The sequence below is a fragment of the Cricetulus griseus genome, chromosome 4 (assembly GCF_003668045.3).
Source record: "Cricetulus griseus strain 17A/GY chromosome 4, alternate assembly CriGri-PICRH-1.0, whole genome shotgun sequence".
NCBI lineage: Eukaryota > Metazoa > Chordata > Mammalia > Rodentia > Cricetidae > Cricetulus > Cricetulus griseus.
The window spans coordinates 35677882-35700873 of NC_048597.1; the positions used below are offsets into that span (position 1 = coordinate 35677882).

At 40.0% G+C, this 22992-nt stretch overlaps 1 pseudogene; it reads right to left on the bottom strand.

Moving 5' to 3' along the window:
- Positions 1 to 10235: 10235 nt before the first annotated feature.
- LOC103162497 lies at positions 10236 to 10785 on the bottom strand (annotated as a pseudogene).
- Positions 10786 to 22992: the final 12207 nt, after the last annotated feature.

Here is a 22992-nt window from a genome sequence, read left to right on the forward strand (position 1 = left end):
GTGTCTGAGTTACATTTACAGGTCTTTCTTCCCTCTGTCTGAAGGCTTCTTGAACTCCAGCTTCAGGCTTCACTACCTGGAGGTAATTAACAACTTTTATAAAAGAATGAAAAGAATTCTTGCTTTGGTCTGGGAAAAGCAAACAGCTGTTCAATGTTTCATCTCTAGATTGTGAAGCTGGCCTCTGACCTAGCTTGGTTTCTGCAGACACGATGGAATACCACAGAGTAGGTAATCTGTAAACAACAGACATTTTCCCCTATGGATCCCGTGGTGATGACCAAAGCCATCAGTGTTTTGCTACATGTGGCAAGGCTCATTGAACTGAATCCTAGCATAGTGAATGATATTATGAGGTGAGAGATTCGAAGAGGCTACCTTGAGAGAAAGGAATAAATTAATGCTTATAATACTTCTGTTATCTTATTATTTCACTCTCGGAGCATGACAATAATTCATTCTGATGGCAGATCTATACCACATAATCAGCCTCTTATTAGGCCCAACCCTCAATAGTTTCTCATTGGAGACTAAGTTTCCAACATGTCAAGCAATAGATTCTCCTTTGTATACAAATTATACTTTCTTCAAGGTGAGAAGTACCTACCTAATTTTACATAGGTAAAAAAGATTATGTCCTGTTCATAGCAGCATTATTTGTAATAGCCAGAATCTGGAAGCAACCTCGATGTCCCTCAACTGAAGAATGGACAAAGAAAATGTGGTACATTTACACAATGGAGTACTACTCAGCAGGGGAAAAAACAACAGAATCTTGAAATTCGCAGGCAAATAGATGGAACTAGAAGAAACCATCCTGAGTGAGATAACCTAGTCACAAAATGACAAACATGGTATGTACTCACTCATATATGAATTTTAGACATAGAGTAAAGGATTACCAGCCTACAATCCACACTGGCAGAAAAGCTAGGAAACAAGGAGGACCCTAAGAGAGGCATATTTCCCCAAGATGAAGGGGAAAGGGACAAGATCTCCTGAGCAAATTGAGAGCATGGGGGAAGGGGAGGGGGAGTTTGGAGAATGAGAAGGGGAGAAGAGGACATGAGGGAGCAGGAAGATTGAGTTGGGGGAAAAATAGATGAGAGCAAAAAAAGAGATACCTTAATAGAGGGATACATTAAAGGTTTAAAGAGAAATCTGGCACTAGGGAAATGTCCAGAGATCTGTAAGGATGACCCCAGCTAACAATCTAAGCAGTAGTTGAGAAGGCTACCTTAAATGCCCTTCCCCTCACGTCCCTGTGCTGTGGTTGGACTCTCATGCTTTGATGCATCTACCCGTTCAGATTCCTTTCTCTGTCAATAATGAGATTGACGACTACTTTGTGTGTCATCCTAGAGCCTTCATCCAGTGGCTGATGGAAGCAGAAGCAGACACCCACAGCTAAACACTGAGCCGAACTCCCGGAATCCAGTTACAGAGAGGGAGGAGTGATGAGCAAAGGGGTCAAGATCAGGCTGCAGAAACCCACAGAAACAGCTGACCTGAACAAGAGGAAGCTCATGGACCCCAGACTGATAGATGGGAAACCAGCATAAGAATGACCCGGACCCCCTGAACTTGGGCGAGAGTTAGGAGGCCTGGGCAATCTATGGGGCCTCTGGTAGTGGATCAGTTTTACCCCTAGTACCCGAATGGACTTTGGGAGCCCACTCCACATAGAGAGATACTCTCTCAGCCTAGACACACTGGGGAGGGCCTAGGCCCTGCTCCAAATGATATGACAGACTTTGAAGATCCCCCATGGAAGGCTCACCCTCCCTGGGGAGCAGAAAGGGGATGGGATGGGGGGTCCATGGGGGTGAGGGGAAGGAGGGGATTGATATGTAAAAGCTTGTTTCTAATTTAAATTTTAAAAAAGAGGAAAAAAAGATTATTTCCTATTAAAGGATGTAAAACGGATTGAGTGAAGAGTTCAGTGAGAAATAAAGGCCAATGCCAGAGAAAGGAATCTGAACGGGTAGATGCATCAAAGCATGAGAGTCCAACCACAGCACAGGGACATGAGGCCTAGGGAATTCGGCAGAAGAGGACAGTAGGATGGCAACCCTGGAGACCCAGCCTTGGCATGAGTGTCTCCTACTCAAGCTGCCTTTGAAATGGTCACCTGTGAGGTGTAGGAGGTCCTGACCCACTTTAAAGGATGAGATGGGGTTAGTCAGGACCGTGAGCTCACAAATTCCATTTTTATTAGGTGCAAACAAGATTGCACAGGGTTCTAGCAATAGGAGGATTTTAGTATAATGGTGAAGCTAGGCACTTGTGGCCTATAGTAACAAGTACACTGAAATTAAAAGTGGGGAGGACACCATATTTCAGAGGAAGACACACTTTGAATCCAACTGAAAAATGCATCCTGTCACCAAGAAGAAAAAATGTTATGAATAGTCTAAACTGAAAAAAATGGATTATTCCTAGAAAGTGAGGGTTAATTATGAAAGGATTTAAAGTAATTAACACCAACAAGGAGAGAAAAGGTGTGAATTTTTAATTAGTGGTGTTCCATATTTTGAATTTATGAGACTTTATTTCCTACTCCTTTTCCTGGCTAAAAATAATTGTGTGTGGGAAGGTGTGAGGTGGGTTGTAACTGACAGAGCATGCTTAGCAGCCTCTGGGCTCAGTTTTTAAAATACAGTATGAAGTTAACAAAAAGAATAGTGATATCTAAGGTAAAATATTATGTTGCAAAGTCAAGAGTCACACTGTGTCATAATTATCTGACGGTGACAGTTACTTTTTTAATAGCAGCTGCTATTCATAAGTCTCTCAACAAGACACCAAAGCCAGATAGCACTACCTCACCCAATTCCACAAATCACCTAAGTCTCCATTACTTTATCAGAGGAGACTAGAGCATGACCATGTTTCTCAAGGTCAAATAGCGAGATCACAAAATGATCTCCCCCAATCTCAGTCTAGAGCACAAACATGCCAGTAACATGAATTTTTTGGAGGATTTCATATTGAGACAGAGAAGATGCTACTTACATAGTGGACAACCCTAACTATACACCTTTGAAAGAAAATACAATTCCACTGCCTCACAGCTGCTTCCAACTCTCTTTCCTCTGTTCTTGTTTTCCAAAACCTTTCCTCTCATATTTTCCCTAGAAGGATTTGTCTCTCTCTTCAACACGTGTAAAACCCACTAAGAAACAAAAAGTTAATGACTTCTTATTCTCCTAGCCTTTCCTTCAGAGTACTCAAGCTTACATTTATTTCCAAAATTCATACATCTTCATATTATATTGTCTGATCTTCATTTAACCCCGTGAAAGTTGTTGTTGTTTGATAGAGAAGGGATGGTTCAGACAACTTAATAAAAGACTTGCCCAGTGATCACAGTCAATGGTATAGTCACAAGCTTTGTGTTTTATAATCTCCTGGAACTTGCAGTACCAGATGCATTCCTGATTTGCTATTTCATATGCAAAATTGTATTTCGAGAATTCTTTTGGCAGATAAATAAACTGTAAAAATTCTTTAAAGGGCTTTATTTTAATGATGAGAGTTATTACGAGTAAATTCACCTTAGACTCCATGAAGATATTCAGGAAAGACTGGATATGGAACAAAATGGGGTTCTTGATAGGAGTGTGAGGAAGTTAAAACCAGGAGCACCCTGAGGACTTGATGGTGATGCAGCTTTAGACTCACCCTGGGGGACATTGAACTCTGTAGAAGACCTTTCTTTCCCATGTCTTTGTCTTTTCAAGTTCAACTATCCCTTCTTCATAGCTTGCTTTAAATTTTTTCAGATGTATTTATTTTCTTAATTACATTAATAACTTCAGTAATGTAAGTGTTTTGTCTGCACATATGTCTGTAAACCATATGCATGCCTGGTCCCACAGAAGCTGGAAGAAGGCACTGGACCCCTGGAACTGGAGTTAGAGATGGTTGTTAGCCACCATGTGGGTGCTAGGACTTAAACCCAGGTCTTTTAGACAAGCAGTCAGTGCTCTTAACCACTGAGTCATATGTCCATCTCCCCTTTTACCTTCCTTCGAGTACCTTATTCTTTGCCTAGTAGCAACCCAGAGAACCACAGTAATTGAAAGGAACAAGAAACCACGTGAGTTATTGCCAATTCATGTGCACAAACACGAATTTTATGGTTGGCTGGTTAGTTTGTTTTTAGCTTGCTATGGCTCCACTCTACATGGCAAAATGATTCTACTGAGGCCATAGGCCACCTACCCACAATCAAACAGAAACTTGGTAGAAGAAAGGGTTGACTCTCTAGAGAATTTCTTCTCAACCACTATCCTAGGAAAATCCTCCTCCCTCCCCCCCACTTTTCCATGTTAAAGTAAAAGGGCATGGCCTTCTTTGAAACAACATGATTCACCCAAAACATCTGATATTAATTTCAGGAAGAGGGCTTGAAATATAACAATGTGTAGAAAGCAACAGGGAGGGTCTGATAGGGAATCCAGGGAATGAGATGTGGAAACTCTGTAACTGAGTGTATCATCAGCTCTCACTGAACTAAAAACTGGTACCCTTTAGCTTACAAAACGCTCTTTTCCCAGTAATAATGTCCATTTGGGTCATCACATAAGATGACATCAGTAGGGTTCGGAAGTCTTCCCAGTGGACTAGTGTTTCTTACACCCAAAACCCCCCACATATATCAGCACAGTATCTACTGTATTCATTATTGAGTGACAAAACTTTTCCTAGGGAGACACAACACACATGTCTACTCACTCCAGATAAGAAGCCCATGACAAACCAAAGTCCAGAGACCACCAAAGTCCAACTTGGTGAATTATGGGTTTTCTTGGGGTTACTTAAAGAAGCATCAGTGAAGAGTTACTTACAGAAATGACTCAGAGACAGCTGTATCACTGAATCTCACCCCAGCACAGGTGACAGCTCACAAAAAGTTGGGAAACTATAGCACACTGCACAGCCTGTAGGCAGCTCAACAAGTTGGACAGTGTTCCTTGCAAGTGACTCAGCTGATCTAAATCTCTTCTGTGCATCTCAGTTGGATTCTTCTTCCAGGCAGTTGGTCTGGGATTACACAATTAAAGGACCAGAAATATCAGAAATATCTAACTGTCCTTCAATATTTGAATATGGTTTCTGTCCATCAAACGTCATATTAGACTAAGTTCCTTGATTAAGAAATATTTTGATTCAGGTATTGAGCAAAGGGATCTATACAGGTGTTAATTAGGCACTGGAGGTACAATCAGAAGAGATTCATCTCATGTGAGCTAAAACTCCAATAATCATTTAGGTCCTGTGGGTTTGGGTTGTTATGAGAGTTTAAAGCCAAAATTTTCCCTGTTTTTTGTTTCCTCACTTAATCTCTCCTGCCTGAGTTCTCATCATGTGATGCCACCCACCATGTTAAAATGGAGCCTTGGACAGATGAGGGCATCCTGATGTTTAGAAGTTTCAGCAACTGGAAATACAAGTCAGATAAAGCTCTTGTCTTTACACTCAGGTATTTTGTGATAGCAACACATCATGGCTTAAGAGAGGTTTTAACAAAATAAGAACAATGAAAGTTTGACTGATTAGTAAGTGAAATAAAATTAAATTGGTGGGAAAAGGAACCCAGTGATAAAGAAATATAGTTTAATTACTGACACACAAACTGAGTGTTTTGTTTCCTATGCTATAAAAGTTGCCACGAATTTAGTGACTTATTACAACAGAAGCTATTTTTTTAATTTTGAGATTATAACTACATCATTTTCCTCTTCCATTTCCTCCCTCTAAACTCTCCCAAGTACTGTTCCCATGCTCTATTTCAAAGTACAAGTCTCTCTCTCTCTCTCTCTCTCTCTCTCTCTCTCTCTCTCTCTCTCTCTCTCTCTCTCTCTCTCTGTCTGTGTGTGTGTGTGTATTCCTAAATACATAGATGCAAACTGCCAACCTGCTCAGTCTGTATAATGTTACTTGTACACATATATTTTTCCCATTTGATATTAGATAACTAATCAGTGTGCTCTTCCTTGGGGAAGACTGTTTCTCCCTCACTTAGCATTCCTTAGTTGCTTGTAGTTCCTTTTGTAAGGCTAAGGCCTTGTGAGCTTTCCCCCATTCAAGGTGTCATATCTATTGTTTTGTCCCTGTCTACGTGTGTTTATGCAGCCATGTCAGTGAGACTTTGGTGGGTGTCACTTCTGACATTTTTAGGAGAAAGAATCTCACAACAAACTCCAAGTTCCTCTGGATCTTACAATTGTTCTCTTTGGTGATACTACCTAAGCCTTAGATACAGGGATTGTGTTATAGATATATTAGTTGAAACTAGACTCTGCAACTCTTAATTTTTATGGGTTGTGGTTTTCTTCAGTGGTCACCATTTATTTTAAAGAAAATTATCTTTGATGAAGGGTTGGGGTTACACTTATCCCTTGGTACAAGTACCAATATTTATAATATAATTAGGGGTTGTGCTGGTTTAGTGAAGTGGCAGTTATGGGTTTTCCTCTAAGATCCAGAACTTCATGAGCCCTGGATAGCTGGCAAAGTTTCCAGTACCAGGTATGGTTTTCCTGTTGTTCATTGTGTCTTAAATCCAAGTAGAGAAGTGCTGGTTACCATGGTGTGGATGTCCCTGCTGCACTCTCAGACTGTGATTTCATACTGGCCGTTATTGTGGTCCATAAGCTTCAAGCTTAATATCCTAACTGTTGTAGTTCAGAAGTCAAACAAAAGTGACAGCAGACTAAACTCGGCATGTCAGCAAGCAACAATATTTTTTTCTGAAGTTCTGAGAGAGTGACTATTTCTCCAGATATGTCAGTTCTGACAGCTGAGTTTTTGCTTTCAACCCACTCTCAAATTTGGAGATTCTCTCTGGTATTACTGCCATCTCAATTTCAACCCCCCTCCCCAGTGTGTGTGTGTGTGTGTGTGTGTGTGTGTGTGTGTGTGTGTGTGTGTGTGTGTGTGTGACTTTTCTGATCTCTTGTCCATTGTTAAAGACCCCCCCACAAAACAGTCAAATGGAATCTATTTCATGGCCCTTGAACTACTGGACTTACTGTCATCTGCAGTTTTAACTCTCCTTTGCTGTGTAAGTTAATATATTCAAGGTAACGTTCTTCTGGAATTCCCAAAAGAGGCAAAGTTTCCCCACAACTGCTCTGACAAGATGCTTCAATGGTTGTGAAGAAACGTGGATGTTAAATACAAATATCTTAGCCTGGGTATGTTAATAGAGACTAAAAGGCATAGCAGAAAATATAAACATGGAATTCTCATTGAATCCTTTTAAAACCCATTATATGTGGACATTAACTGAGGATGCCCAACACAGAAGCATTTTTTCCATTCATTTATTTAGCTCATAAATAAAGTCATGCACAATTATGATACATAATACAGTATGTTCACAATGGCATGGCTAAATTAAACCAATTAACATGTTATATCACACATACTCATCATTTTTGTTTTAAGAACACTTAAAGTATACTATCTCACAACTTTTAAAATATAGCATACTGTTATCAACCATATTTATCATGCTCTCAGTAGACCTCAAGACTTCACAGAGTCCATGCCTCTTGTCCAACTGCAGTTTTATATCCTTAAACCAATCCTTTCCCCATTGTTAAAAGACCCACATTGAAGCCTAATAGCCACAATTCTGCTCTCTGTTCCCATAAGTTCATCATTTCTAGGTTACACATAAAATTGAAATTGTGTGACATTTGTCTTCCAGTGTGTCACTTATTTTTTTTTTTTTGGCAAGCATATAACTTTACTACTTACTAAAGATGAAATCAAATTTTCATGCACAGGTGAGCACTCACTGAAACACCTTGGATTCATCACATATTTGAGTTTCAACTAGCTTATATATAAATATATATTTATATTTATATAAAAAGAGCAATAATGGCAATATGTTATGCATCAATAGCAGCAACAGCTTTTCCAGGTTCTGCAGTCATTTGAACAAAATTGTGGAAACATCCAGCACACTCCATTTAAAAAAAACAAACAAACAACAACAGCAAAAAAGTGAAAAACCAAATCCCAGAAAACAGCACAGTTCTGTTACTCTTGTGGTACTTGGCACATAGAAGCATTTTAAATGTAAAAACTGTTGTAAGACATCTGTCCTAAATGTTGTATGCATTTGATCACATGGCTTTTCCTACACCTTTAGGTAAGCAATGTAAGCAATGCATCTATACAATGAAAAACTCTTAATGGTCTTCTTGAAATAACTACTAGAGCCTTATACATATTTATATGCTTTGACTAAATAATTCACAGTGGAAAATATGACAAGGTGATGATTCTATATAAAGATTACAGTAATATCTTTTAGAAAAATTTTACAAACTTTATATAACAAAACAGATTCATTATATAAGCAGAAATACAACCTAAAATGCCAGAATATAATTTGGCCATTAAATATCATATACAATTGGCTAGGTAAGAAATCTTACAAATCTAAGAGTGGAAAATGCACTTTATAAAATGTAACATACTGTGTATATAAAACTACATTAAAATATGTATTATTTGGAGCTTGTTCTATAGGTATAGTGATTGTCACACAGGCCTGGCAACCTAAATTCAATCTCTGGGTCCCACATAAAGGTGGAAGCAGAGAACAGACTCCACAAAGTTGCATGCATCATACCCATACCCAGTAACATACAGAAAATTTTAAATAGATAAATATTTAATTATCTGGAAATAAGTAGACCAGAACTATGTGGTCAAACATTTTCTTCATTCCACCATCCTATAGCTTCAAATAGTTATGATAAGCAACTCCTTTTTGTATGGCAAAATTCAGGAATTTTTTTTTTAAATTCCCAATCATTCCATAAACAGCAGTAAGTTGACCCAAGGGGTTAGATGTGAGGTTATCAGACAATGTAGCCAGCCATTCTTCTTACTTAAGTGAGCCATACACATCAGAGCCTGTGTCATAACCTGCAATGAAAGCTTACAACACAAAGTACAAGAAAAGCATCAGCTAATGATGCTGTCTAGAGCAATCAGAGGCTGAAGTGCAGTTGGCCTACCATCCCACATCTAGGTGGGAGTAGTCTGCTTCACACACTAAAGCCAGAGGTCTCCTTCAGAAGGGAGAGCACAGTTCAGGGCCAATGGGAGGAGGAACTACATTCTGCTACTTTTTTCGTTGTTGTTATGGAACATCACACCAACTGTAGGGAAATAGGAGCAAGTGGTTACCAGTGGCACGGAGACAGAGAGAGAGGGGAAATGCTTTAGTGTGGACATTTCTGGGCCATGTCCTTGTGTCTGTGTCTTTCGCTATTGGGTTACTGTACCTGGCTCCTAATTTGTGCTGTCAATTATTTTTTCACTGGCACCTCCAGTTCAGTAAAACTTAGCTGGATCCCAGAGCCCTTGTCCGGTCTTTGCTCTCCTCATCTAGCTCTTGCCGGCTCTTCCGCTCTAAAGATCTCAGAATCCACTGCTTTTTCCAGTTTAGTTTTCTAAGTACTCAATATGCATTTATACATAATTACTTTCTCATAACCACCACATAAATATTTATATAACTATCACTTTTTAGAGTAATGAGAATTTTTCCCTAGGTTTTTTGTCTCCTTCTACTTCATGAAGAGAAAAATATCCAAAAAACTAAAATGTGTACTCAGTACGGTGATGAACATAAAAGGTATAATTAGGATCAGAGTAAACTGTTTTGCAATGGAGGTTCTGGCTTTGTCTTCTATGGATGGGATCTACTGGGAAACACAGGTCTTTGTGTAAAGCCCATTTAAATATGAAGTCACTTGGAAAGGAGAGATTGTGAGCTATTTTAAGGCAGTGCAGGAGAATCACTGACACTTTTTTCATAGCCCACTTTTGAGAAGAGGGAAAAACTAAATATATAAGAAGACATCTTTGAAGCCTACAGATCTTCATGGGAGAAAAAAATGACATGAATGATTGGGCAAGAGGCAAGGATGGGCCACATAACTGAAGGCACCATTTTTCTTGTAATTCTCTAGTCATAGACATACTTACACCCACAATTATGTCATTTGCCAAATTAAGAGATGTGTGTTTTGTGGGGTACTTGGTACTTAGGAGACTACAAGCCCACTGAAAAAGCACACCTTTCAGAATGTATAGCACCTGAACTAGAGCCGGGAGAGAAATTTTACTTCTCTTTTACGTCCTCAAAGTGAGAAACCTGAGGCATCACACTAGAATGATTACAGAACACATGATTCTTTTTTTTTCCTTTACAGTGCAGGTCTTTTATTTCTTTTTGTACATTAGGCCATGAATCCATATGGGATGGGCTCCAGCAGCTCAGGCTCCTTCCCGTTAGTCCTCACAAAGTGTGCCTCTCTGGGTGGCGCAGGCTGGCGCTTCAGCTGAACCCAGGTGCCCTTCTCCTTGGCTTCCTTCTTCTTCTGGTCGTTTTCCTTCACTCGCTTCAGGAAGCTGTCTCTGCTCTTAGAGTGTTTGATGTGTTTGATCCGAACATTAATCCTCTTGGCAAGAATCTTGCCCTTAACTTGCTTGATTACAATGATGCCCACGGCATGCTGGGTGACATTGTAGACTCTTCCTGTTTTGCCATGGTAAATATTTATGGGGCATTCCTTTTTGAACAGTGCCCATTCCCTTGATGTCTACAATGTCACCCTTCTTGTAGATTCACATGTACGTGGCCAAGGGAACAACTCCATGCTTCCTAAAAGGCCTAGAGAACACGTAGCGAGTGCCCCTCCTCTTGCCCTTTGTGTTCGTCATTTTGGCTAGTCACTGGAAGATGGCTGCTGCGGCCAAAAGCCAGAACACATGATTCTTTGCTCATAAAACATCTTGGAAGGAACTGGGGCAACAGTTCGGGCTCTGAGTTGCAAATGAAGCAAGAAGTGTTCAGATATGCTGGCCTCCTTCACAAAGGCTCTTAGTCTAAGAGTGAGTAAGAGTCTCTTGGAAAGGATGGGAGTCAGCAGGTGTGGGCTGTGCACGTGTGTTCTCCTTAGCTGACTCTTGAAAGGGTTCCTGTGGCTCTGTCTTTGGGAGGCAGAGAAGACGTGAGGTAGGCAGTCTGATGTCCCAATACAAAGACACGTGTGTTTGTCAGCAGCAAAAAAGGAAAGTATGAGTCACACAGAAAAGAAGGCTTAAGTGTTTTAAGGATTTTTTTTCTCTTCCTGGAATTCCTACTAGGGAAAAAAAAGGAACTCTTCTTCCTGGTGCAAGCTCTGCTTTCTGTTTGGAGATGAAGACAGGGCCAAGTCCAATGGTGCTTCCAATTCATCTCCTTTGCTATGGAGCAAATGAATGCTTACTTTCTGATTTGGTCAAAACAAAATCTAAAATGCTGAGGTTATAGAATAAATGTTATGATATTGCTGTGGCCTTAGAGGACCTGCATCTAGCCATGGTGTTATTTCTACAGGGAAGAGGAAAGTAACTGACATGACGCTCAACCACATCTAGCCACAGCATACAGTGAAGTGTCCTCAAAGCGGGAAGGACAGCAGTTGACATAATGCTCACCTTAGTTTCTCTTAAGTGGCAAATTTATTAAATTTTGTTCAAATAATTTAGTCAGTAAAGTTGTTGACAGATAGCCAAAGAGGAAAATAGACGAGAGAGAGAGAGAGAGAGAGAGAGAGAGAGAGAGAGAGAGAGAGAGAGAGAGAGCACTAACCACGTTTGGAACTCTTACCTGCTCTCTAGTTGACAGTAGACATATTGCTTTTTACTGGAAGTTGCACAGCAATGTGCTTCACTAATGCACACTGAATAAAAAGAGGTTAGACCTGTTACTCAGTTGGAGTACCGGTAAATGAATGAGGTCAAGCACTTATTAAAGGAACAAAAATAATTAAATTATCCCATAACAAATCAGGACTGTGCTTTAACCTTCAAGATCCAACCACATTCTCTAGAATCTTCAGTTTTGAAGCTTCCCCTGCTGACATATTTCATTTTTCTGGTGGTAGTTGAGGGATCAAGGGACAAGTTCTCCTGTGTGAACTCTTTGAGACCACCTATGCCTTGCCATCTTGTGATGTTTACACTCAAACCAATAGAAGATGAACTTAAACAAAATAGAGGAAGCAGAGCCAGACTAAACTAGAAACTCATAAAGGAAGTAGGTTTGGAATGAACTGCCAGCCACAAAAGGTAAGGAAGGTTTAGGGATACTTCTTAAAAATGTATCCTTGAACAATTTCTTCAAGGAAAGGCTCTATTTGTCACAGTATCTAGGTGAGTAATTATGGCCCTCATCCCTCCATATTGGTAAAAGTGTTGCATTACATAAATTACGATCACAGTAGTTATAGTAATGTCTGAATTCCTTCCCTCACCTTGTGAACAGAAACCATCTCTCATCTTGTGTCTCCACTACCTATTGTGGTACCTGCAGAGTAGAGGGTGATAATAAAAATAACTAGATACAACAACCATGAGGATTTATGGGATATAAGGACAATGTCATGATTATGAGAGTTTGTTCACATTCCTAAAACCATCCAGAAAGAGAGAATTCTTTCATTGACTCTATTTCAGGTCTTCAGAAAGAAAATCAAATGTTTGACATCTTATAGAACTAAAACAAAACAAATTAGATGTTTAATAATTGCAGTCTACAAAATGTTATGAACTTCCTTGGCTAGCAAACCAAAATCAGACCTGTTTAAGTGGAGATGATAAACTCATTGAAAATGGCACTGTAAGTATGCTTGATAATAATGGAAATTCAGGTTCCTTTTGATGCAAGAGTTGGTTGTTGATCACCCTAACACACTCAGTCCAATCATTTTCCTATGTATGATAGCTTTTTTAACACCTTCCATAATCGCAGCCAGCATCCTTATTTCGACCACATGAGTAGATCTTCATGGTTCCTTTCCCTAAGGTGATTTCCTGGCAAGTATTCTAAAATCCAAGCCTTGCGATAACCAACCTTGTTTTAAGCATGGGTCCATCATAACCATTTTTAGACTCACTCTGTGGCACTAATCATCCACTGGCAGATTTTGTCAATATTACTTGAATCCTATGAGGATTTAATAATAACCAACAACCACAATATTGTGTTCTGTTCTCTTCATGGAGTCCAGGTATTTCACCCTTCTTTGGTCTGGTGGGTTCCATAAGCTCTTCAGGTTGGTTTTTCTAGTAGGTTTTTAATATCACTATATGTTTATATCATTTCAGTCTACTTTGGCATATTTGAAAGTTGGCATACTTTTAGCTTTTAAGAATGTGTTATTCATTGGTCTCTGTCTCCTGGGTGGGACTATACAGATGGTGGCATCTATATAATTAGTTTAGTATGGAATCATCCTACATCTGTACCCAAAATGCTGCTTGTGAAATGGAGTTTCTCAGGGCAAGGTACAGCCTGAAGATCACTGGAGCCATTGGAGCCAGGCACAGGCTGGTCTTCACCATCACTCTTGTGTGTGTGTGTGTGTGTGTGTGTGTGTGTTGTATAAAGCATCGAGTGAGCTAAGAATTGTAAAATAACCACATAGTTCTGAAGACAAACACCAAAATCAGAAGTGATACTAATAAGGACACTGCAGCCTTCTACGGTGCTTTTGTATAAGTCCCTTCAGAAAAGTGCTTTTTCTTGTGGGTGTCTATCCCACAAAAGGAGCTGAAAGCCTAGACAAGCAACAAGACCAAGAAGCCAAACCTGGGATTCCTATGGTAGTCCAAGGATCCTAAAAGGTCATGTTTTCTAAGGAGGAAGAATACAAATGTACACAGCCATATCAAATAATGACCAAAAGAATAAATATAGCGTAACTATAAAGAAATTTAATCAACAGTTTAAAATCTTCTCCAGCCCCCAGCCTCCACCCAATAATACTTTTAAACTGAATTATTTGAAGAACAGATCATCCTAAACTCCTCTGGACAAGAGCCCCCATTCCCCAGGGCACTCTATGAGGCAATAATAACAATAATAATAATAATAATAATAATAATAATAATAATAATAATTGTAATATCTGATTAGAAAACAAGAGCTGAAAAATCAAAATTACACACAAATTTCACTCTCAAATTCAGATGGAAAAAATAATACATGCAGAGACTGTGGTAGAAGGATTGCCATCAGCTCAAGGCCAATTTGGGCTACACAGGAAGTGCTGGACCACCCCGGACTGCTCCAGCACTTCCTAAACCAAGTGTTGGCAAAACAAACTTTGGATTCAAACAATATACATAGTAACATCAAAATTGAGTTGGGATCATCCCAGAGAGCCACAGTGGTTCAATGGCTTATAAATATCTCTTTATAACATTAATGGATTCATGGAGAAAGACCATAAAATCCCAACTTTAAAGGGGAAAATGATAAAATTCAACAATTATAATACAAGATTATTTTTGGATTCAACATTTTTTTTCAAAGATGAAATAGAGTTCTGAAGCAGACACGTACACACAAGAAGAATTGTGAATTGCTAGAAATTTATTCACATGTGATTGGTTAAGGAAAGAGCCACTTGATCAATGGGTACAGAAGGAATGGGTTGTCTCTGTGGCAAACAACATAAAACTGGCTTCTTACCTCATGGCAGATATAAAAATAAAAGGCGAGATAGATTAAAGACATCATTAGAAATAGCAAAAGATTGAAATTTTAGATGAAAACAGATCATTGTTATGCATTAAAAAGCACCCAGGAAAAAATGAGAAATTCATCCATGTTGAACTTAGAATGCCTGGCCATCAACAAACACCAAAAGTGAAAGAACAAGTCACAAATACTTAACAGCTACATATGATTAACAGGAGGTAGGTAACAAACTGACAGAAGGCCTCACCCTCCCTGGGGAGCAGAAAGGGAATGGAATAGGGGGTTGGTGGGGGGGGGGCAAGAGAGGAGGGGAGGGAGAGGGAACTGGGATTGACATGTAAAACAAGCTTGTTTTTAATTTAAATTTTAAAAATCTATAAATTATTTAAAAAATAGATCTATGTTTTGGAACAACATGAATGTATCCCCACTTACTAAATTTTGTATAAATAAAGAAGCACTCTGGCTACTAGTCAGTCAGGCTACAAGATTCTCATGAAAAAAAATGTGTGTGTATATTTGCCTTGTGAAGCAATATTTAATAGTAACGGTGTATATAATGATTCAAAAACTGGAATAGCTGGAACTAGAAGAAACCATTCTGAGTGAGGTAACCCAGTCACAAAAGGACAAACATGATATGTACTCACTCATATGTGGATTTTAGACATAGAGTAAAGGATTACCAGCCTACAATCCACACTGCCAGAGAAGCTAGGAAACAAGGAGGACTCTAAGAGAGACATACATGGTCCCCTGGAGAAGGGGAAAGGGACAAGATAGCCTGAGCAAATTGGGAGCACGGGGGAGAGGAGAGGGAGCTAGGAGAATGAGAAGGGGAGAAGAGGAAGGGTGAGGAGGACATGAGGGAGCAGGAAGGTTGAGTCAGGGGAAGAATAGAAGAAAACAAGATAAGAGATACCATAATAGAGGGAGACATTTTAGGTTTACAAAGAAATCAGGCACTAGGCAAATGTCTAGAGAGCTACAAAGATGACACCAGCTAATAATCTAAGCAACAGAGGAGAGCCTACCTTAAATGCCCTCCCCTGATAATGAGATTGATGACTGACTTATATGTCATCCTATAGCCTTCATCCAGCAGCTGGTGGAAGTAGAAGCAGACACCCACAGCTAATCCCTGAACTGAACTGGAATCCAGTTGCAGAGAAGGAGGACTGATGAGCAAAGGGGTCCAGACCAGGCTTGTGAAACAGAAACAGCTGACCTGAACAATGGGGAGCTCTTGGTCCCCAGACTGATAGCTGGGAAACCAGCATGGGACTGAGCCAGACCCCAGGAACATGGGTGTCAGTAAGGAGACCTCAGAATTCCATGGGGCCTCCTGGAGTAGATCAGTACTTATCCCTAGCATAGGTGTAGACTTTGGGAACCAATTCCACATAGAGGGATACTCCCTGAACCAAGACATGCAGGGGTGGGCCTGGGCCCTATCCCAAAGGATGTGACAGTCCCTGAAGACCCCCTATGGAAAACCTCACCCTCCCTGTGGAGCAGAAAGGTTATGTGATAGGTAGGGTTTTAGTTGGGGGGGGTGGTAGGGGAAGAGGGGATAGAGAGGGAACTGGGATTGACATGTAAAACAATCTTGTTTCTAATTCAAATTTTAAAAATGGAAAAAAACTTGAATAGCTCAAAGTTATAAATAAGATAGAGTATTATACACACACACATACATATATATTTGAGAGAGAGTAAGAATACTGTATAGTCTGGGAAACATACAATACTGATTCTGAATAAAGAACAATGGTATGTAACAATGTAAAGGAAATGAAAAGTTTAAATGACAAAAACAAGTTGATGAAGACTGTGTTGAGTATAACAGCATTTTAATAAACCTTAAATATACAATTACTTATTGTAGTTAGATACATTTTAAAAGATTCCTTTTAAGAAGAAGAATGAGATTGATTAAAAAAAAACATAAACTGCAATACAGTGGCACCCACTTACTGGGCAGGACCCTGAAGAGAAGGAACACATATACAAACAAGAGTACTGCTAACAGTCCATCACTCTGCCTGACGTAGATTCCTGACTGTGTTTTAGGACATGCACAGACCTACTCACTGTTTTTATGTCTAGAATCCATGTGATAGATACTTTCCCACAAAGACCACCACTGATGTGGAGAAAGCACAGACAGAGGAGATAGGGACCCTAAGCCTAGCAAAAATAAGTTTGTTGACTTAACCAGTTGATACTAAGACTGCTCCTGCCAGTCACAGAAACAGTACTGCCTGAACCAAAGATAAGCAAATACTGGATTTGGAGACTAAGTTCTGTCAAGATGAGTTGCCGCCTTAGGTATTTAAACAAACCGGTAGCATGTGTCTGAAACAAATTATAGTCTTGCGAGAAAATTACACAGAAATAAGTAAAGGGTGAGTTTCAAAGGATAAACATTCTAGAAATCCTTTCACAGTCAAAATAGGAGAAAAGGAGACTTTTGAATTACTACATAAGGTCAGAGTAGCCTGACCTAAAGACAGATTTAATCCTTTATATGTGGTGTGTGTGTGTGTTCCTCTGTGTGTGGAAGGGGAGAGAGAAACTTCAGGTTGGGGCAGGTACATCAGCCAGCCAGTACAGAACAAGGACCTCCCATTCATTCAGCATCTTGTTGACAAAACAAGTATTCTGATAGAAATATAATTTTCTTCTTTCTCAAAGTAAATCTTCCTGCTTTGATCTCTTAAGTAAGTGATAGAATTATACATACACAGACCATTACAACAGCACATTCCACCACACAACTGAAGGACCACAGACAGTCTGTGCTAATGCCATTTAAATCTTACTCACAACTAAGTGCAATGAGGAAGATACAATATAAAAAGCAAAATGGATGCAAAGGAAAGACCCCAAGCAACTGCCACCTACACAAGCATCTCAGTCTCACAGGCAATGAGGCCATTGTAAACAAGAAATACAGATGAAGAAACATCTTCCCTCTGCCTTCTCAGAAAACAGAGACTTAATATGAAATAATCCAAGAGACACTGTGGCTTTGCCTGTCAGCTTCCCTCCAGGTCCCACCAGTTTTTTATTCTGTGTCTATGCCATTGCTGCTTGTCTTAGAGCAATCATTCTGCTGCTTAGGATCAATTTAACCTTAGGGAAAACTATTTGCAATTAAAAAGACCTCAGCCAAAATTAGGCACCACTCTCTCTCTCATTCAGGTTGCTGCAAGTGAGAAAACATGGGAAGAGCTCTCTTCAAACTTTTCCTCCAAAGCACCCAAGGACCTAGCATCGTGAGCAAAGCCTGGACACAGCTAGAACACCTGCTGCATGCTCAGGGTTTCCAGATCTTCATGGTTTCTTAAAATTTTAACTGAAAATCTCGATTTTATATAGAAGGTGCTAGTAAGAAAACAGAACATGGATTTGTCTCTACATGTGGATAACATACCTCCTTAAGAATATAAAAACCCTTACTCTATGTCTAAAATCCACATATGAGTGAGTACATATCATGTTTGTCTTTTTATGTTTGGGTTACCTCGCTCAGAATGGTTTCTTCCATTCATTTTCCTCCAAATTTCAAGATTCCATTGTTTTTTTCTGCTGAGTAGTACTCCATTGTGTAAATGTACCACATTTTCTCTATCCATTCTTCGGTTGAGGCTCATCTAGGCTGCTTCCAGTTTCTGGCTATTACAAATAGTGCTGTTATGAACATCATTGAACAGATGTCTTTGCCTGCAATCCACACTGCCAGAGAAACTAGTAAACAAGGAGGACCCTAAAAGAGACAAACTTTGTCCCCTGGAGAAGGGGAAAGGGTCACCATCCCCTGAGCAAATTGAGAGCATGGGAAGAGGGTGAGGGAGCTACGAGAATGAGAAGGGAAGAAGAGGAAAGATGCAGAGGTCATGAGGGAGCAGAAAGGTTGAATCAGGTGTAGATTAGAAGAAAGGATATGTGATAGGTAGGGTTTTAGTTGGGGAGGGCGGTAGGGGAGGAAGGGAGGGAGAAGGGAACTGGGATTGTCATGTAATCCAATCTTGTTTGTAATTCAAATTTTAAAAAAAAAGGTCTAAAAAAGAATATAAAAACCCTGGGCATATAAATTCATGTCATCCTTACTATTGGTTTACACTGTTTATTCTGTGAAAAGACTATCCATTTTGGGCATATAAATTCATATCATCCTTAAAAAAATAAATAAAATTTTAAAAAGAATATAAAAACCCAATACTTCTCCCCAGTACATCACCCACCCATTCACATTCCATGCCTTTTTAATGAGACCAGAGCTTTGGGAAAATACAGCATATGTATCCAGAACTCTGTCTGTTCTCAGGCAAAGGGTAGGAACTAGATTAAATTTCACAACAGACTACATGAAAAACAATCTATCTAAACAAAACAAAGATGACTGAGAATCCAACCTGTGAGTTATTTTATATGGCTTGCCATACTCTCCCCATAGATTCTGCCATGTAGACATGAGGAAAAAAAGGTCCCATAGTTTCCTAGAAAATTAGCTCAATGTCTTCAATTACCAGAGATTCATCCCAGAGCTTCCAAGGAAAAGGGATCCACTTGTCCCAAATCCTTTGGGATCTACATCATAGAAACAAATTCGGAGACATCAGGACAATGAGCCTGAGTAAAATAAAGTAAATATTCCACTTCTCTCGTGGGCTATTCTAGTTCCTCAGCTTTCAGACAACAGGTCCTAGACATCTCAGGCTCCGGATCACATACATGTGTTCTATTTGCTTGGAGGTCATTGAGTACTGCACCAAGGTAAGAAATCTACAGATATATGGAACATTTCCCTTTTAAAAATAAAGAAGCGCCAGCTACTAGACAACTGGCACATAAGTAAGCAAGTCTCTGCTTCTTAGTGAGTTCAAGATCCAAATTGAAAACTAGGCTTGGATATTAAGAAATAAAAGGAGCTTGCAATAAAGATATCCTTTATTATCAAAACACCAGCCAAATGCAAGCCAGAGCATGCCAGGGGAAGCAAGGCAGGCAGGCCAGAGAGAAGGGGCTCCCATGTGCCTTGCAGCCCCTTAAAACCCTATCATGTGCCATCCTGACCTCATCTTGACCACACCCTGACAGGAGTGGTCAGGCACACCTGTAGCCAGTTACTAGCAGGCATGGCTTACATTGTCCCCTACACTTGGCTGTTATAGATAATATGTAAGACCAAATGAATGTTTGAAAGGGGGAGATCATGGACCCCAGACTGATAGCTGGGAAACCAACATAGGACTGTTCCAAAATCCCTGAACATGGGTGTCAGTGAGGAGGCCTGGGAAATCTATGGGGCCTCTGGTAGTAGATCAGTATTTATCCCTAGTATAGGAATGGACTTTGAGAGCCCATTCCACATAGAGGGATATTCCCTCAGCCTAGACACACAAGGGAGGGTCTAGGCCCTGCTCCAAATGAGATGCCAAACTATGAAGATTCCCCCATGGAAGGCCTCACCCTCCCTGGAAAGCAGAAAGGGGGTGAGATGAGAGTTAGTGAGGGGCAGGGGAGGAGGAGAGGAGGAGAGGGAGAGGGAACTGGAACTGACATGTAAAACAAGCTTGTTTCTAATTTAAATTTTAAAAAATAGAAAAAAAATGAATGAATGTTCACCCACACTCTGGTATGTCCCATTCTGTCTGATTTTACAGCAGTTCAAACGTGATAGAGAAAGATGAGGGAGAGACTGAGAGAGGGAAAGGAAGTGAAGAAGAGAGGAGTCAAAAGCAGTTAGAGAGAGAAGCTAAGAACAAGAGTCCAGTTGAGGAAAACAACAAAACAATAACTCTCAATGATATATTGATATAATAACTTCAGTAATCAGAAATTACCCTATGCCCAATATGGGGCTAGTCCTAAGCTTCTCCTTCAGTGTTTACAATAGTTCAGTGAGAACAAACAAACAAATCTCTGCTTGTCTGGACTGGCACACCACTTTTCTTTCTTTCCCACAAGTTGACTTCCTCCACTACACCTGGGTGCCTCTTTCAGAATCCTCTCAAGGTTGCTGCAACTGAAGTTAAGCCTTTTTCACCTCAACTGCAAGTTTGACAGGACAAGGACAGGGAAATTTTTCCAGAGAGCTAGCTATTCCTATAGCATTTTTCTGTAGACTAACAATCCTTACATTCATGGTGCTAACTGTTCTGCTTATTAATTGCGGCCCTGTTCCAATCAACACTGACATCCATCATCTCCTGAATATGACAGTGACATTACATCTCCACAGGAAAACAAGGAATATTATTATAGTTCCCGTTTGCTTAGACCAGCAAATTCAGCCAAAGACCTCCTTTATACTCAGGGTGAAACTGCGGGATCCATAAATCTGAAATGAAATTTTTGTGTAGTAAAATTTTTTGAACTTACTGATTGAGAATCAGTAATTTTCTCCAAATCAGGGCACACTTGAGACTTTAATTTGCACACAGACTTGTACATCAAGAAGTGACTGGACTGGGAGCCAGAGGCTCTGGTTCTCAGCCTATCTTTTCTGCTCTTTATATCCCATGTAGAAGTTATAGCACTTCTCCAGTCTTCCTGCACTGAGCTTTAGACTCTAGCAGAAGACGCTTCCAACTATGACCTTCTTTGGGTCATTATTTCATGCAGCTTTATGCCTTCACAAAGAAGAGGCTGTGGAAGAGATTCAGTTTAGAAGTCTTAAGGTCTATTGCAACTTCTGCCAAGTCAGGAATCACCTACAGCTGTTGGGCCTCTAGAGAGACAGTAATGTTTCTCAACAAACAGGGCTAACCCTTGTCTAAGCAAACAGATGTGTTTGGTATTTAGTGCCCCTTCTCATCCGTCCTTCCAAATACCCTTGATGCTAGGAAATTCTCCTCCACCTCAGAGAGCCAGGGTCTGGTAGTCATCCAAACCAGAAGATGGCTGATGAGTCTAAGGTAGGATTCTTTCCAGAAATTGAAAGAATAGAAGATCCTTAGAGAATGGAATTGCCATACAGAATGCCTTACTGCATCTCCATCTGCATCTCCTTTAGCTTTTGCTTCCAACTCTCCAGCATCTCAGGCAGGGTTGCATTGTCCTCAGCTGCTCTTTCTTTCATAACTCTAGTCCAACAGCAAATCCTGTCCATTTCATCTTTAAATTTTACCTAAAAATGCAAGTATCATTTTTGATTCCTAATATTTTTACACTGACCTAAACCCTTACATTTAGAGGATAATGTACATAGGAAAATACAGAGATAAGCAAAGAGAAATAGGCTGTGATTTACACAAGGTAGAGAGTAAACAGGGGAAACAATTTGTCTTCTGGAAAAGGATGCTATGTGAAGTTGTATTTTAAGTTGTATCAGTAAGTCCAGAAGGGGAGACACTTACCTAACAATTGGGAGCAACCATGAATTTGCACATGTGTGCTGTGTGTGTGGGGTGTGTGGTGTGGTGTGGTGTGTGTGTATGTAGACTTATGTGGAGGTCAGGAGTCAGCCTTGATTGTGGTTCCTCAGAAATCACCTGGCTTTTGAAACAAAGTCTCTCATTCATTGACCTGGTACTTACTAAGTATGCTATATTAAAGTCTGGACAGCAAGCCTAGGGATTTGCCTGTGGTCTTCAGTTTTTGAAAGATTGGGAAACCTTAAGGAGGTAGAGCCTTGGTAGAAATAGATCAATGGAAGCAGAATTTGAGCTTTTTATAGCCATGGCCCTGCTTCCCATCCACTGTGCTTCCTGATGGTGAAGTCAACAATACTGTGAGTTGATTCAAGCTTCTGCCTTCTCTGCCCTGACGGACCATACCCCATCAGATATGCAAGAAAAAGCAATTGCTTCAACCTTAGGTTGTTTCTTGTGTAACAGTTGCTCACTGAGAAAAGTAAGAGCTTTCAAGTGTAACAAGTCCAATTTCAACTGCATGGATTGCTTTGCAAGGACAACCAATCTGTGACCATTTCTGTTTGGCTGAAGAGTTCATCCTAGAAAATATTCCCAGCATGTATCCTTAAGCACCAACTCTTCATCTTCTAAAGACAAACCTATCTATGCATAGGGATTTGGTTATTTTTTCAAGGGGACTGATCTTCCAAATTAGGAAAGTGTGGGATAAAATGAAGACGCCTGCATATTTAGCTGTGATTAGCTTAATATCCATTTAAGATTATTATCTATTATCCCACATCAGGATGATGATGATGATGATGATGATGATGATGATGATGATGATGATGATGATAAAGAGGAGCTATTTTCAAATGCTGTATGATGTCTTTGTAGCTTCAGGAAGCAGAATCTGAATTGTCTCCCTTTTCTTAATAATCAAAGAAAAAGAAGCTATCAGCTTGAGAATGGGGGTATGGGCAGGGTTGGAGGTAGTGAGTATCTGGGAGGGACTGGAGAGTGGGAATGGAGGGGGAAACTGTGTAATTCTATTTC